At 38.9% G+C, this 15090-nt stretch overlaps 1 protein-coding gene across 3 annotated transcripts in view; it reads right to left on the bottom strand.

Moving 5' to 3' along the window:
- Positions 1-3316: 3316 nt before the first annotated feature.
- COL12A1 (collagen type XII alpha 1 chain) overlaps positions 3317-15090 on the bottom strand; it is a 317990-nt gene continuing 306216 nt past the window's right edge. For all 3 annotated transcript variants that reach the window (XM_053937325.1, XM_053937326.1, XM_053937329.1), the window contains one exon: positions 3317-3352. The gene's annotated coding sequence lies outside the window, so the exon portion shown is untranslated. The remainder of the gene's footprint in view (positions 3353-15090) is intronic.

Below are 15090 nucleotides of genomic sequence, written 5' to 3'. Positions count from 1 at the left end.
ATACAACTCAACACTTGATTCACAATATTTCTTATTGAGCTTTTTAATGACTAAATTTCCAGTGTTCATTACACTGATCCTTTACATTTTCTGCACTTCTCTCTTTTTTTTTTTTTTTTTTTTTATTCTTACCTTTCTCAAAACCACATGGAACGGGAGACGAGCAATTATATGCTACTATCATAATTTAGTTGACATTCAATCTACAGCAATCATAATGGATTTATTCTGTTACTGTTATTCAAATAAATTTTATGTTGTTAACCCAACAATCAAAGCCACTTTTGTGTCTTAAGGTTAATAAGAATGACCATGCAAGAATGCAGCTCATGGGAGTTTTTGTAATGTCTTATGATGGTATGTACTTTTTCCTGATTTATCTTTTGGTTTCTTGTCATTTGCCCCTGCAAGGCTGGCAGCAAATGTGATGGAATTACAGTGCAACACAAAAGTGTTGAAGTGTTGCACACTAGTGGTGAAGTGTGAAGCAACAGTTTTTCAGGTAAAAAAATCTCTAGTTAAGTTGGTAGATTTCTCACTGAAAAATTTACATTTATCTTGATTTTTCAGTCAACTTTTTTGAGGTAAAAGTAATTACACTGCATGACCTGATATACAGAAGAGTTAATGCAGTAAACAACACAGCAAAACAAGCATTTCCAAAAACTCTTAACAAGGTCTTTCACTGGGCTATAGGTTGTAATAGCTTTACTGTGGAAACAGCTGACTTAGCAGTTGCAAAATAGATTCACACATTCTTTTGCTTGAAATGAGCTAGGTGGCCAGAATGCTTTTTGTATGTTTCTCTTAAGCTTGCCCAATGTCTGGCCTCAGCCTCATAAAACAGGCAAAAACAATAGTGAAAACAGGAATGAAACATGGGGTGATTGAATTAGCAGATGGAGAGTCTCAGAACTTCCTCTATGCAGCATGAAGTAGGGAAATAAAAAGTTAAATGCAAAATGGAAACAAAAGAGGACTGGAAAAAATTCTGCCCATTTAATGAAGGAATGAAGACTTTCCTTAAAAATATTGCACAAGATTTTTGAGCAGATGACTTGCTTTTGCTCTCTGGAGACTATTCTGAAGTGGAATCTCATGAAATTTTAATTGGATGCATCAATTTCTCAAAATGCAAAGGTTTTTTGTTTTTAATTTCTAAATTTTAAACAAAGCTATCATCACAGATCATAAGGCAATGGTCCTCTAATTTAAAAATATTATGTTAAAATGTTGAAGTGCTTCTCTGGCTATTATTTGTAATTTGTAGGCCAGTGAAATATTTTGTAATCAAATTATGATGGTTATATCTGTTCAATTGAATAAACATTGCCAGGAAACACTCACAATTACTGATTGTCTATATATCTAAATTATGAGGGAGGTTCATGGCGCATTTTTGATCCACAATAGCTAGTTTACTTTCTGACAGCTCCTGGTGAGGTTCAGGGACTAGACAGACCAAGGATCATTCCAAACAGGTTGTTTGTGTCCAGCTGCATAATTTCTCATAGGCAATTTTGGACACGGGCAATTGAACGTCAGCTGGCCTCATTGCCAAAAGAACAATCCCAAGCATCTTTAATTTACTGCTATTGACATAGCAATTCTGTCTATCCAATACTTTTTGCCTATGAGATGAGTCCAAGATCAGCTGTTACCACAGGGATGACAGAAAGTGTCAGTTTTACTTCAGATTTGCCTTCTTGCCTTCCTCCAGGTCCCTCTAAGAAGTGGAGTTTTCTACCCCTACTCACACCAGTCTTGAGATTTCATAGCTTTCCCACTTCAGGACTGAAGTTTGATTTAAAATGGTTTAAAAGTGCTTATTTGTGACTAGCAGTCAGTACAAAGCAATGCTACAACGATTCCCTTCTTGGAGAATACTGCAAGTGCTATTGCACCAGCTATGTCCTTTAAATAAAAAGCTCTGTCAAGAAATTGGCAAAATGTTCAAATGCAATATACCCTCACAAAACAACAGTGTACACATTTGTTGACAATCAGTTTTGCATGTTCAGACACAAGCTGAATAAAAAAACCCCACTGCATCTCTTCAGAATTGCAGTAACAGCAGAGGTGCTAGATGTCTTCTTTTAGCAAGGAGCATTGGGACCCACCGTTTCTGGTTTGCCCTCCTCCTTCCCCAAGTCTGCAGTTTCTTGCTCAAGGAAAACTGCCTTTTTCATAAACCTCAGGTTTCTGAGTTCCTTTACCATGAACCTTCTACAAGCAGGGGTAGGTGTTCAGCATTCTTTTATCAGCTACATAGCCAGGACAAAATTACTTATTTGAGCAGCTTTTGTGGGTTATAACCATGAGCCTTGTGTCTGTAGAAGAATGCTCTGAGACCTTCTCTCCCTGCTGCCAGCCAACCATGGAGAAAACACATTTGGGCATATGGGTGGATATTTTCACCCAGTATTCCTCTATTTCATGGCAATAAGGATGTGTGCTGAGCTCAGTCCAAATATCTCTGCAAGCAAAACTTATTAAAACAAAGAAAAACCCAAACATACTCAAGTAACACCAGTAATTCTTCCCTAAAGTATTTTGTAAATGCTTCACAAAGGCAAAGATTGGAGAATTTTATATTATTTTCAGCACTCAGTTGCCCAAAGGAAGAGGTGAAAACTCTATTATTCATAATTTTTAAACTGGAATGAATAAAGTGCCAAGAGATTAAGTGTAGAGAACAGTTTAACTTTGAGAGTAGGATGAAGTACATGAGCTTCTTCATTTCAAATATCTACAATTTTGGACATAATTATTACCAAAATTGAGTTTTTAGTAGAATATTAAAGTATTATTTAAAAAGATTCATTATGACTTAGAGATTCTTGGAGTCCTAGAGATTATAGTTTTGGAAAGCATATGAAAAATAAAATTTCATTTGGAGCAAAAAACATACAGAGAGTTTAAAGTTGCTTTTGGGGCCCTCAGATGTATTCATGTTTGCTAAGAACTGTATTTCTTTCAAGTAAGTTTTGAGGGTATAAGATGAGAAGGATGATGGGAGGATGATTTCTCAGATGTTTTGTTGCTTATAATTCATTCTAGATTAAGATATTTTTGTGGTTTATGTGGAGGTTTTGTTATGAAAAAAACCCAAAAACCTGTACCTACTTGTGTATGTAAAAGGAATCTGGGATGGGCAGAAACCTTCTATTGTGGTAGAAAGAAGTTAATTTACACTTCAAGATAGCAACTCTGCCTAGGAAAAAAAGCATATACTGAAAATAAAACATAAATTATGAAAGATCAGTAGCTATCAACAAGGAATACATTAAAAAAAAACCCAAAAAAAACCAACAAAAAACCCAAAACAAAACAAAAAAAAAAACCCAAACACCTCCAGAAAATTAGTTCTATAATGTCTATATTACAGTAATGTAGGATAAACTATGAAGTCAGTGAAAGGGAAATTGTATTATTATGTTAAAAAAATTGGAATAAAGGCTATATGGTTAGACTAGAGGTTTTCAAACAGCATCTTGTGTATATCATAGTTTCAGACACTGAGGCTGCTTTCATCTGTAAATAGGATAATGAAAGCAAACTCCAGTAGTAAAAAATTATAATACCATCTGTCACCAGGTCCCTGAAATGCTTTGGCTTGTATAGGGATGATGGTGTTACTCTGAATGTCAGAGATTATTTTAGCTAGGGTTCTTGCTGCTATTTCATTGTCATATTGTTGTGTGTGAGTATGCCCAGCTGTTTCCTTGACAGAACACTTGCACAGCTGAAGTAAAAGGGTAAGCCAGCTCAAGGGAACATCACCTTAGCACCTGTCCTTTATATATTTCTGTTTGTACACGAGTGTAGTTCCTCACTCTGCCTGTCACAAGTCAACACAAACAGTCAAAGACAGAAGTATCTTTTTATAAGGTACACTGAATCTAAGTGTGAAAGCCTCTCTTGCTCCCAGTCTTCTCATTTCACTTGCAAACTGAAGTTGAATACAATTTGAAGTATCTGTTTCTCTTCCTGCAAGCTGTGATGCATTATTTTTGCAAGGCAAATTAATGGTGGGAGTATAACTATCTCTTCTACACCTTCTTATTACAATATAGAGGAATGAACCATGTCACCTGAAGGCCAGGATGTGACATAGAGGCTACCCATAATTTTGTAAATTATAAAAGGACACAACATGAAATGAATGAGAATGTCACAAAATAAGTAATATAAAGTGATACTGGTTGGATTATAAACTCTAAATATGTCTGCATATAATTGCTTATGAGAAGTAGGGTGATTTCATAAATTTTGTGTCTACTTGGACTTCAGCAGAACCTATGTCACTGTGTCCAACAGCACACTCCTGGAACAGCTGGCAGTCCATGGCTCAGACAGCTCCACTCTTTGCTGGGTTAAGAAATGGCTGGATGGCTGGGCCCAGAGACTGGTGTTGTATCCAAGTGGCCAGTCACTAGTGTTGTCCCCCAGGGATCTGTGTTGAGCCCAGTCCTGTTTAATACCTTTATTCATGATCTGGGTGAGGGGATTGAGTTTACCATTAGCAAATTTGCAGATGACAACAAGGTGAAGGGGAGTGTTGATCTGCTGGAAGGTAGGAGTGCTCTGCAGAGGGACCTGGACAGGCTGCATGGACAGGCCCAGTCCAATGACAGGAGGTTTAACAAAAACAATTGCCAGATTGTTGTTAGCCACAACAATGCCCTGAAGCACTACAGGCTGTGGACAGAGTGGCTGGACAACAGGCAGGCAGAAAGGGACCTGGAGGTGCTGGTCAACTGCAGCTGAACATGAGCCAGGGTGTGCCCAGGTGGCCAAGAAGGCCAATGGCATCCTGGCCTGTATCAGCAATGGTGTGGCCAGCAATACCGTGACTGGGGCAATGATTGTTCCTCTCTACCCAGCAGTAGTGAGGCTGCACCTCAAGTCTTGTGTCCAGTTCTGGGCCCTGCAATTCAAGAAGGATATGGAGATACTGGAGATGCTCTGAGTGTGCCTAGAGAAAGGCAACAAGGTTGCTGAAGGGTCTGGAGCACAAGTCCTGTGAGGAGCAGCTGAGGAGCTGGGGGTGTTTATGCTGGAGAAAAGAAGGCTCCAGGGAGACCTTATTCCTCTCTACAACTGCCTGACAGGAGGCTGTAGCCAGGAGGGAGTCACTCTCTTCTCCCAGACAATCAGCAACAGGACAAGAGGACACAGCTGTGCCAGAGAAAGTTTACGTTTGACATAAGGAAGAAGTTCTTCACAGAAAGGGTGATTGGGCCTTAGAATGGGCTGCCCAGGGAGGCAGTGGAGCCGCTGTCCCTGAAGGTGTTTAAGAAAAATTGAATGTGGCACTCAGTGCCATGGTCTAGTTGACAAGGTGATGTTAGGTCTTAGGTAGGACTTGATGGTCCCAAAGGTCTTTTCTGACCTAGTTGATTCTGTGATTCATCAATATGTACACTTACCACTTGAAAATGGAATTGAAAGTCTAAAGCCTTGACTGGGAAAGACAAGAAAGTCAGGTACAGATTTCTGCCTAGCACTGCAAGATTAGGGGAGGGGTCCAATACTTACAATAACTCTGAGGTTTTGATTTAATTAAGAGCAAATATGTCTGACACAGTAGTGAATAATGCCAGAAGAACTAGGATGTTGCTAACAAAAAAAAAAAAAACAGAGGTAGGTAAAGCTAAGTAAATAAACATATCAATAAATGTACCTGGAGTTCTGAACCACTGACTTAATTTCCAGACAATGACCATACCACTGTTCGTGGTTTCTGATGGAACTGGTGACTGCAGACAAGGAAATTCTCAGAGGCAGGGTCTAGGCTTATGTTTTATTCATGCTGTCATACCCTTCTTAAGTCTTTTCTTGGTCAGGTCCTTGTCATGAACATGTCCTGATCCTCTCTGAGTCACTCATTTTCACTTCCTTATCACAGCAGTACCTTAGATGATCGCAAAAGCAGGAGGTAGTTAGGGCACACACACCTGAGCCCAGGTTTCCCAGATGGGAAGCATTACTGTTAGATAGATGCAGGTGTCTTATATTACAAACAAAAGGCCAAAGAGTCTGATTATAGTCTGGATTACCCTGAGTCATCTGGCCTGTTTGAGTCCAGAAAAAAAGTCCACTGCAAATACCCATAATCTTGGAAGTACTTAAACTTAGTAACAACAAATATTTTTGCACTAGAATTGACTTTTTTTTTCTTAGAATCCATAGTTACATTTAAATTAATATTGAAAGAGAGTGTTCTTAACATAGGACATACCTACAGCTTCAGACTAAAAACTGATTATTTTAAAATCCCAGAAAAATATTCTAAAATTATTAATGCATGTGATTGCAAGGAGGAGAGAGTAAAATTCTGCTAGTGAGAATCTCCATTCACACACAGCTTAGAAGATTGCCTGGCTTAGTATGTTTGGCTTTACTGCTTGTTTCAACAAATTACTTCATTACTGTGGTTCTTTTAATTTGGCCACCTTTGTTGTGCTGAAATTCTGATGCAAACTGCTTAGGAAAGATTATCAGCTTGTTAAAGCTGGCCATGCAGTCACATGGATCAGACTGCAAAGTAACCACTGAGGCTGTGCTTTGGTAAGCCTGTCTGACTGCTGTTGAGTCAGGAAGCAAGACTAGCAGTAAATTCATAGATTCCCTTCTTGCTTCTTGTGCCTTCCATGACTGAAGAACATTTTATTAGACAGTTTTTGAATAACAAGTCAGGGAGTGATCTAACATAATGTTTGAGAATAGTTTTTGTTTCTGACACCTGATTGTTGGTCTTTAGAAGTGATACACATAAGAAGGCAAGTATGTGCTGAAGGGTTTTATTCAGGACTCTCTACCCATGCTGTCTTTGATGAGTTTTGATACCTCTCTACAGAAGAGAGGTGGATATAGGAGCCAGGATGTGGTACCCTGGAGAGGAGACACCCTGAATCCTCCTTTTCACTGCTTCTGTTGGACTCATTAGTGCAATTGCGTTGATACTCTATAATAAATGGCATTTTAGTGGAATTGTTGATGTATTACAAGTGCCTTGATCAGCTCAGTAGAAGAGTTGATGCATTATAATCTGCCAGTGTGGAAGGAAAAGCTTTAAATATATTTGCAAATATGCTTTAATTATGTGTCATATCTTCCATCTTTTCCTTTTCTGGTTAGCTCGTGCCTGTTTGTGTTGGCAATCCAGTTGTGTAAATCTCATTACATGGACTAAATTACTCCAACACGCTGAAGCTAAAGCTGTTGATAGGTCTAAAGAGAAAAATTCTGGCAGCGAAGAGCAAAATGTCTCCTTCTTTTCCATAGCAGAAACACACAGCACCTGCATTACCCAAGATGTTTTTCCTTCATGCTGGTAATTCTTCCCTGTAAGACTTGCAAGTGTTATCTCAGTACATATCAGAGCAGGCTTTTGCAGGTGCCTTCCAGACAATTTCTCCATCAGAGTGTGTTCCAGCCTCTCCAGGGAAGCAGCACCTTCAGTGACAAATGGGCTGGGAGCTGACACTGAGTTCTTATGTTAGTCTGGCTCCTGCACAACTGAAAATAAAATGGTCCAAGTCTACAGTGTCTGCCAGGCCCTTTTACACATTAAAATGTTCTGCTCATCTATCAGTTTCATCATACAACTGTGGCCTCCTTGGAGTATACCAAAACAAAATTCCTGCTGGAGTGATACTGAGATATTTTCAGCTCCCATGGCAACTGGGAGCTGAAACTCTGATCAGAAACCATATAAGAAGAGTTTGTTGTCTTTTCATTTTGTTCTTTTGGCTTTTACTTATACATATGTTTGCTTCCCCTGCTTCTTTTATTTTATTTGCCTGCTGTTTCTCACAGATTTATGACAAAGAGCAGGAGAAGGCATGACTCCCAGGAGCAGAGGACAGCCAGCAGTCTGGAGGACAGTCAGGGAAATGGAAAAGGAGCCCTTGAGATGACAGCAAGGGCCTCTCAATGCAGTAAGATATTCTGGGCACTAAGTGCCCAGTTAGGGTGTTTAAACAATACACAGCATTTATATCTAGTCTTGGCTTTCACTTTTGCGTGTATAGATTGGATCAGGAAACTTGTCTCAAAAGTGGAATCCCCTAGAAGTTTGAAGGGACTCAGGCTTGGGTTTTGGAAAAGACTAAATGGAAGATTAAAATCCAGCTTCGATTTCCTGAATGCCCATGTTCAGGGAAGTACTTGGATGCAGCAATATTTTTTCAGTGCAAATAAAATATATTATCATTGTGGAAGCTCCAGTCTCAGGTACATTTGGGTAGGGACTTCTCAGTATAAATAAAGAGCCCTGTTGTTTCAATATTGAAGCTGGAACAAGAGTATTTTTTATATTATTGTCTCTATTACACATCATATTAATAAATTTTTGAAAGCAATGGGAACATGAGAAAGTCCTCCAGGAAGGAATTTTTTGCATCAGGGCTAAATGATGTGAGAAGATTTTAGAGATGCCAAGAGGCCCTTCTTTTTTTGTACATATGAATGCTCAGTGGTAGACACATACCCTGCCAAACTAAATGACCTTTAAGTAAACTAAGAAAACAACATTAGCAAGGGAACTAAAGTCTTGCAGACACCTGAAATCTATGAAGATACACAGAAAAGTCTTTATTTTATTTTTTTAAAAACACATTCTTTGGCTGAGAAATGTCCACAAGGATCTGTGTGTGTAAAACATCTGTATAAGCTGAACAGAAATGACGATGAATTCTTTATTTATGAAAATGTTTTTTTGATGAACACTTAAATGTGAGAGGGTTTTGTAGAAGTTCCTTTCTGCTTGAAAAAGATACCACAAGGTGGAACCTTCTGAAGAAAGTACCTAGCATCTATATTAAAAAAATAAATTGCCATTTAATAAAGGTGCCTGTTATGGAGCATGTAGTGGATATGAATGAAAATAGCAACAGGATCTAAGCAAAAAGATGGGGAGGCATAATGTAATCTTTGGCATTTATAAATATTCAATCCATGAGTGAAAACATCTATATATTTTCATTTGTGACAAGCACTCTAGGAAAAAGCATATATATATAAATGATTAATGGAAGCAAGGACAAACAGAGAAATAAAGAAAAGCAAGAGCCACAACCTTGAAGAAAAATGTGGAAGAAAATATCCAGTATAATCTCAGGTACCTATCAGTCACACTGACCCCTTCACAAACTTCTAAATTATGTCAACCTTTAAAAATTGATTGCTTCACTTTCTAGGTAATTCACTGATATGTGAGTTCACTGAACACAATACCTTTATAATAGCCATTAATTTTCATGGAAAAGAATACTCTATGTTCTCTGGAATGCACTGCATTCATTTCCCTCTAAAAACTCATCTTTTTTCCTAGTGATTGCCATCTGTTTCTAATTTCTGACATTCTGTGTCGGTGGCAAAGACTATTTGAGCTTCTGTACACAATATGAGTTAAGATAGTTAATATATATTTTATATAGTTAGGCCATTTTTCTAAAAGCAATAAATAAAATTTGACTTTTAAAGTAGATTATAATGTACTTCTGCTGATGCCAGTTGAAACAAAAGTAGGAACTAGAGACCATTTACAGGTCTTGCTGGGAGCAGCCTGTACATTCTGCTTGCATGTATGCCAAGATTGCAAAAAGTACTTACAATGCCAACCTTTGTTGCAAGAACAAAAGAAGAAAAAATGCCTATATCAATACACTTTTCAAACACGGGCAATTTTTTTTTTTATGTGAATAGCATGCATGATTAAAGGGGCCAAGTTATATTTTGCTCCTGCAAGAAAAGATTGGACACTTATTGAGAAAACGCCAAGATTTTGCACTTTGGTCTTTGAATCTACTTGTGCACTTTTGGAATCTCTACTTTTAACATAAATCAGATTTTTAAAGAATCACACGGTAGCAGTTTTGGGGTAGAGACTTCTTTCTTCCCTGGCTTTGATTTAAACTGTTACAAAAATCACAAATTTCTGGGTTATTTAGAAGGATGAAATAGCTTGACCAGCAGGTGAGTTCTATCCCAGAGTTCCTTGTCCCACTTAAAGGTTTTGTTTTAATGCCAAATGGTAAAAAAATAATGTTCCCTTATAATCCATATGCCATCAACTTAAAAGTAATGACAATCCCTCCTGACTGACATATTGAGTCAAGCTTTGAGGAAAACAACCCCCTTGCCAAAGAGCTGTTTGCATGTCTGCAGATTCTATAAGAGAGTCTGAAAGCTAAAGAAAACATTTCAAGCATATGAATGCTGTTGTTTTGGAGGAGTAGGTGAAAGAATTTCTTTCTTGAAGAAAGGTGGCCAATATTTCCTCTGTCGAATGAACCAAGAACTTTGGGATGTCACTTTGGGATGTCAGGTGTTCAAAATGCACTGAAATAAATGGAAACAATCCAAGGATTAATTTCTAGGTTGGCTTAGTAGAGCCTGTTTAATACAGGTATCTCACAACATCTACAATCTGTTCTTCACACACACACATGAAAAGGAAAAAAAAAGGAAAAAAGAAAGGACGGAACAATGTCATACCTTCAGCTGAAAACATTTGACTTGTTCTTACAGGTATATTCATTTTACACAGGTGTAGAATGCTACAGCTCTTGATGTGCTGATGGACCTGAATGAACCTTTGCCTCCCATAAAGAAACTAATTCCAAGGACCTTCTGCAGGATCCTCTCTGGCAGCTCTTCCCAGTATTCAGGAGCACTAAAATATTGCTCTTTGGATGCGGGCAACAATGAGCAGGATGGATAATATGCATGGGTTAGGAGATAATAGGTGCTTGCCAGCGCACATATTTCACTTATTTGCCCCAGCTTGACAATGAGAGTATTTTCTTAACCTGATGCCAAGATATCAGCTTATCTTGGGTTTCCTTTGAATTGGGATCTGTGTAATATATCTTTGGAGAAATACAACTGTAGATAAAAGAGTTTGTTTTTTTTCCTTTTAATTACCGACTATGAATACATCAAGAGATTAAATAATGTGGAAAGGGAAGGGATATCTAAGTTAAAGAACAATGTTGGCACAAGAACTATTATGCATAATCCAGCCAGGAATTTGGTCTGGAAACCATAATAATTCAAATAATCAAAGCAATCCTGTTCTGTAATTACTTTCCTGGGGCTGTAGCATGGACTAGAAATCTAACCAATTTTAAGATACATTTATGAGCAGGATTAGATGAAGTGGTTTAGGTAGCAGGGACTTGAATCAATGACACAAGAAGTACTTTCCAGTGCTGGATCATATGATCATAAATTAACTACTGCTGCTCTACCTCTCTCCTTCAAGTAGCAGCATGGAGCAAGGAATTTTTATATCTCTATGGTCACTTCTCTGTTATTCAATATGTTGTGAGATTGAGTTATCCTGGATAATGGTAGTGGAACACGCTGGCCAGACCAGATTAAAGCTGTGTTGAATCTCCTGTATCCATATTCCAAGCAAATAAATTCTGACAGACCAGAACTGAGCCCTGGAGCTCCTGCCTGCTGGAGTTGGGCTCCTGAATATTCCAGGTTGCACAGAAACTTGATGTGGGCAAAACACTTAATGGTGTGAAGCCACTACCCCATTTGATGCACTATCATGTTTGAAAGCACTCTGGAGCTTGGTGCAGAGACCTGGGCAGCTCTGCACGGCTGACCTTCTTAGCTTTGGCTTAATGCCTGCCATGCCAGATGCTGGTAACTTAACAAACAACAACCCAGTTGTGCCTGTCTTTCCCTCTTCCAGCTCTGAATTTCAGGAGCTGTTTTTGGCCTGAAGCAGGGCTGGAACTGAGCTGCTGTGTGCAGCTACTTGGCTGTAATGAGCCCTCTCAAAACACAGTCTGTTGCAAAAATGGAACACAGACCCCAGTGCTGTCCTTCAGGTGCTAGAAAACCCCTGGGTCCTTTGCAGATTTTCCTGGTGTCCAGTGAATCATGCTGGGAATAGACAGCTTCATGGTCTGCAGGTAATTATGTGATTCCCACACTTGTGATATATTGATGATGCAGGATACATATATTATGCACCATAATGCACACAGTATTTAAAAGTTGATTTTAAAGACATTCAGCTCCTAGGCAACATCTTAAATTTGGTTCTGACCAGTGACAGAGTCTTTCGTTCTCTGCTCTAAGTTATTTTATTTTGATCTTTTCCATTTAGTAACACGGGAGGCAGGGGTACAAATGTGGGAGAAGTATAACCAGCATGCATAAATATCCAATATTTTTCTTCATTTTCTCTCCTGAGTAAATGAAAATGAGAGCTTTTAAAGCTTTTTTTTTGTCCTGATTTTTTTTTATTAGTGATCAATAAATCAGTATTTTCCCTATCTATTTTTGAGCAGGAGCAGAATTATTTTGTCTGATATTTTATAAACCTATTCAGCCAAAGGAAGGCACCTGGCATAGAAAATTTCACATATGTGCTTTACATTTGTAAAATTATAAATCTTTACCTATTAGAATGTGGAATGTACCAGAAAATCTGACAGTCCTCCCATACCCATTTTTCCCTAGCTGCTCCCTTAGTTTATTCCCAGTTATTATTGTTCAAAACTTCAAGAGAATGTCCTTCTCTCAGGAAACCATTCTAGTGTTTTTAAAGTTCTTCTCTATAAAACAGTTAGAAAACTTAATTTTAAAAGTATTTCCCTGGAAAGAACATTTCCTTTCTACAGTCAGTTCCTCCTCATGGACAAAGGTGCCCGGAATCCTTGAGTGCCCTGGCTCTAGGACCAGGAGAGAGATACTGGAAACCCAGGATTTCCCAGCCCTTCCATATGGCAGAATTGCTTGTGAAATTTGAATCTTGGAAATTCAGAGTTCTTGAACATGATTTGACAAAAGAAATACTTTTACTGGCAGAAATCCCAGCTGGCCCTACTTTTACTGGCAATTCAAGGCACTGGTCTGAACTGTCCAGGACAGCAGGTGACTGGAGATTTTCCCTCCTGTCAAGAGACAAAAAAGCTGTTTTTTCATGAGATTCAAGCTGAGGAGTAAGGCTGTATTTCTCTGCATGGGAAAGCAGGCGCTTAAAGGTGTTTGACTAGAAATATTAGCAAAGGTGGTAGATGGACACACTCCTTCCAGTGGATGGTCATCCTTTTCTGAAGACATGAGTGCTAACTTCAGCCAATAGCCTCTTGGTCCTAGGTCACAGACCTAATTTCTTTCTGAGTCTCAAGCAATTCAGCCTCAGACCTCCTAGCTCCCAGAGAAGTACCTCTAGGCTATACTCAGGAATGCAGAGCAAGGGCAGCCACCAGGGACTGATATGAAAGGAAAAACCAGTCAGGTGAGAAAGGATCAGGGTTGTCCTGCTCAATGAATGGCTGTAATTCCCGGTGCTACTGTCCAGTGTGAGTCTCTTGCCACTACATTATTTGATGTAGTTGCTTTCAGCTGGGGCAAGTCAGAAAGCCTTGAGTGTGTCTCCAAGGTTGACTAATGCCTGATACAAACCAATGGTTGGTTCATTCTCACAGAGGTAAACTTTAGAGAATCACAAAATCAGTTGAGTTGGAAAAAACTTCTGAGATCATCAAGTCCAACCTGTAACCTTACCCCACCATGTCAATTAGACCATGGCACTAAGTGTCACATCCAGTCTTTCCTTAAAAACCTCCAGGGCAGTGACTCCACCACCTCCCTGGGCAGTCCATTCCAATGTCTAATATCACTATCATCCATCTAATCACTCTAATCACCCAAAGTCAAGTCTTCCTAATGTCCAACTTAAACCTCCCCTGTCACAAATCCAGGCCATGTTGACACGTGCCTGGGAGAAGACATTCCTTCCAGGTAGTTGTAGAGTGATAAGGTCACCCCTGAGCCTCCTTTTCTCCAGCATAAACACCCCCAACTCCTTCCTAAGGCTTGTGTTCCAGACCCTCCACCAGCTCCACTGCCCTCCTCTGGACTCGCCCAACCACCTCAATGCCCTTCCTGAACTGAGGGGTCCAGAACTCGACATGGGATTTGAGGTGCAGCCTCACCACTGCTGAGTAGGGGGGGACAATCACTGACTTGGTCCTGCTGGCCACACCATTTCTGATACAGGCCAGGATGCTATTGGCCTTCTTGGCCACCTGGGTACATGCTGGCTCATGTTTAGTTACTGTCAACCAGCACCCCCAGGTCCCTTTCTGCAGTTTTCCAGCCACTCTGCCTCCAGCTTCTAATGCTGCAGGAAGTTGCTGTGACAAAAATGCAGATCTTGTGACCTTTAGCCAAATCAAGTCCCTAAATCAGACTTAAGTGATGCAATAGGAAAAGAGTTGCAAAAGATACGTCTAGTTTTTCATCTGGCTAGGGTTCTCTCTTCGGTAAACAATGGGTTAGTAAAGCTAAAATTCTCTAAGCAAACCTGACAGGTTTTTATACATTTCCAAAAGGAGGAATTTTAACATGTGTGTCTAAGTGGCTTCATCTTTGGTAACTCATGAAAAATGATAGGTAGATGGTTAGCAGCTGGTGCCAGAATCAACATTCTTTCTTTTCCTAGAAGCTGAAGATTTAAAGATTTTCCCATCAGAAGGATTTATACAAGGATTTATGGATCCTGAAAAAGTTGGCTTAACCTGTATTATTCCTCTGTCTTTTGGACATTTTGATTTTAAATAACTGGTGTTTTTTTTTTTTTTTTATGTACAAAAATAGTGAGTACTTCTCCATGAAGTCCATGAGACTACAATGTAAGCCTTCTAGTTATCTTTTCCTTTATTTAACACTTTTGCATGCTTGGTATAATACTTTTTACTGAAAAAGTTGCTAAATGACACAAATTGCATACAGTAGTAATAATATTTTGATCAGCAATGAAACCCAGTCACACTAAATCCTACTTGTTAACTAGAAATTAGTTTGTTAGTAACAAGAAATTGTTATTCAAACTAGTTTCCTTTCTCTGGCAGCTGTTTCTGTTTTCCCTCACCTGAACAACAGTGACCGGCCCTGGGTCCATTTTGCTATAAATTACATCTGAATTATGTCTTAATCTATTTATTTTTAAAATGATTGCTTTCTTATCTCTTCTGAAACATCTGAAAAAGAAATAAAACCTCTAAAAATCTTACAAATGATGGCAACAAGAAATTGAGTCCATGAGGG

This window comes from Vidua chalybeata, chromosome 3, assembly GCF_026979565.1.
Source record: "Vidua chalybeata isolate OUT-0048 chromosome 3, bVidCha1 merged haplotype, whole genome shotgun sequence".
In the NCBI taxonomy this organism is placed as follows: domain Eukaryota; kingdom Metazoa; phylum Chordata; class Aves; order Passeriformes; family Viduidae; genus Vidua; species Vidua chalybeata.
Note: the sequence above shows the minus strand (reverse complement) of the source record. Positions and strands in the feature narration are given on the sequence as shown.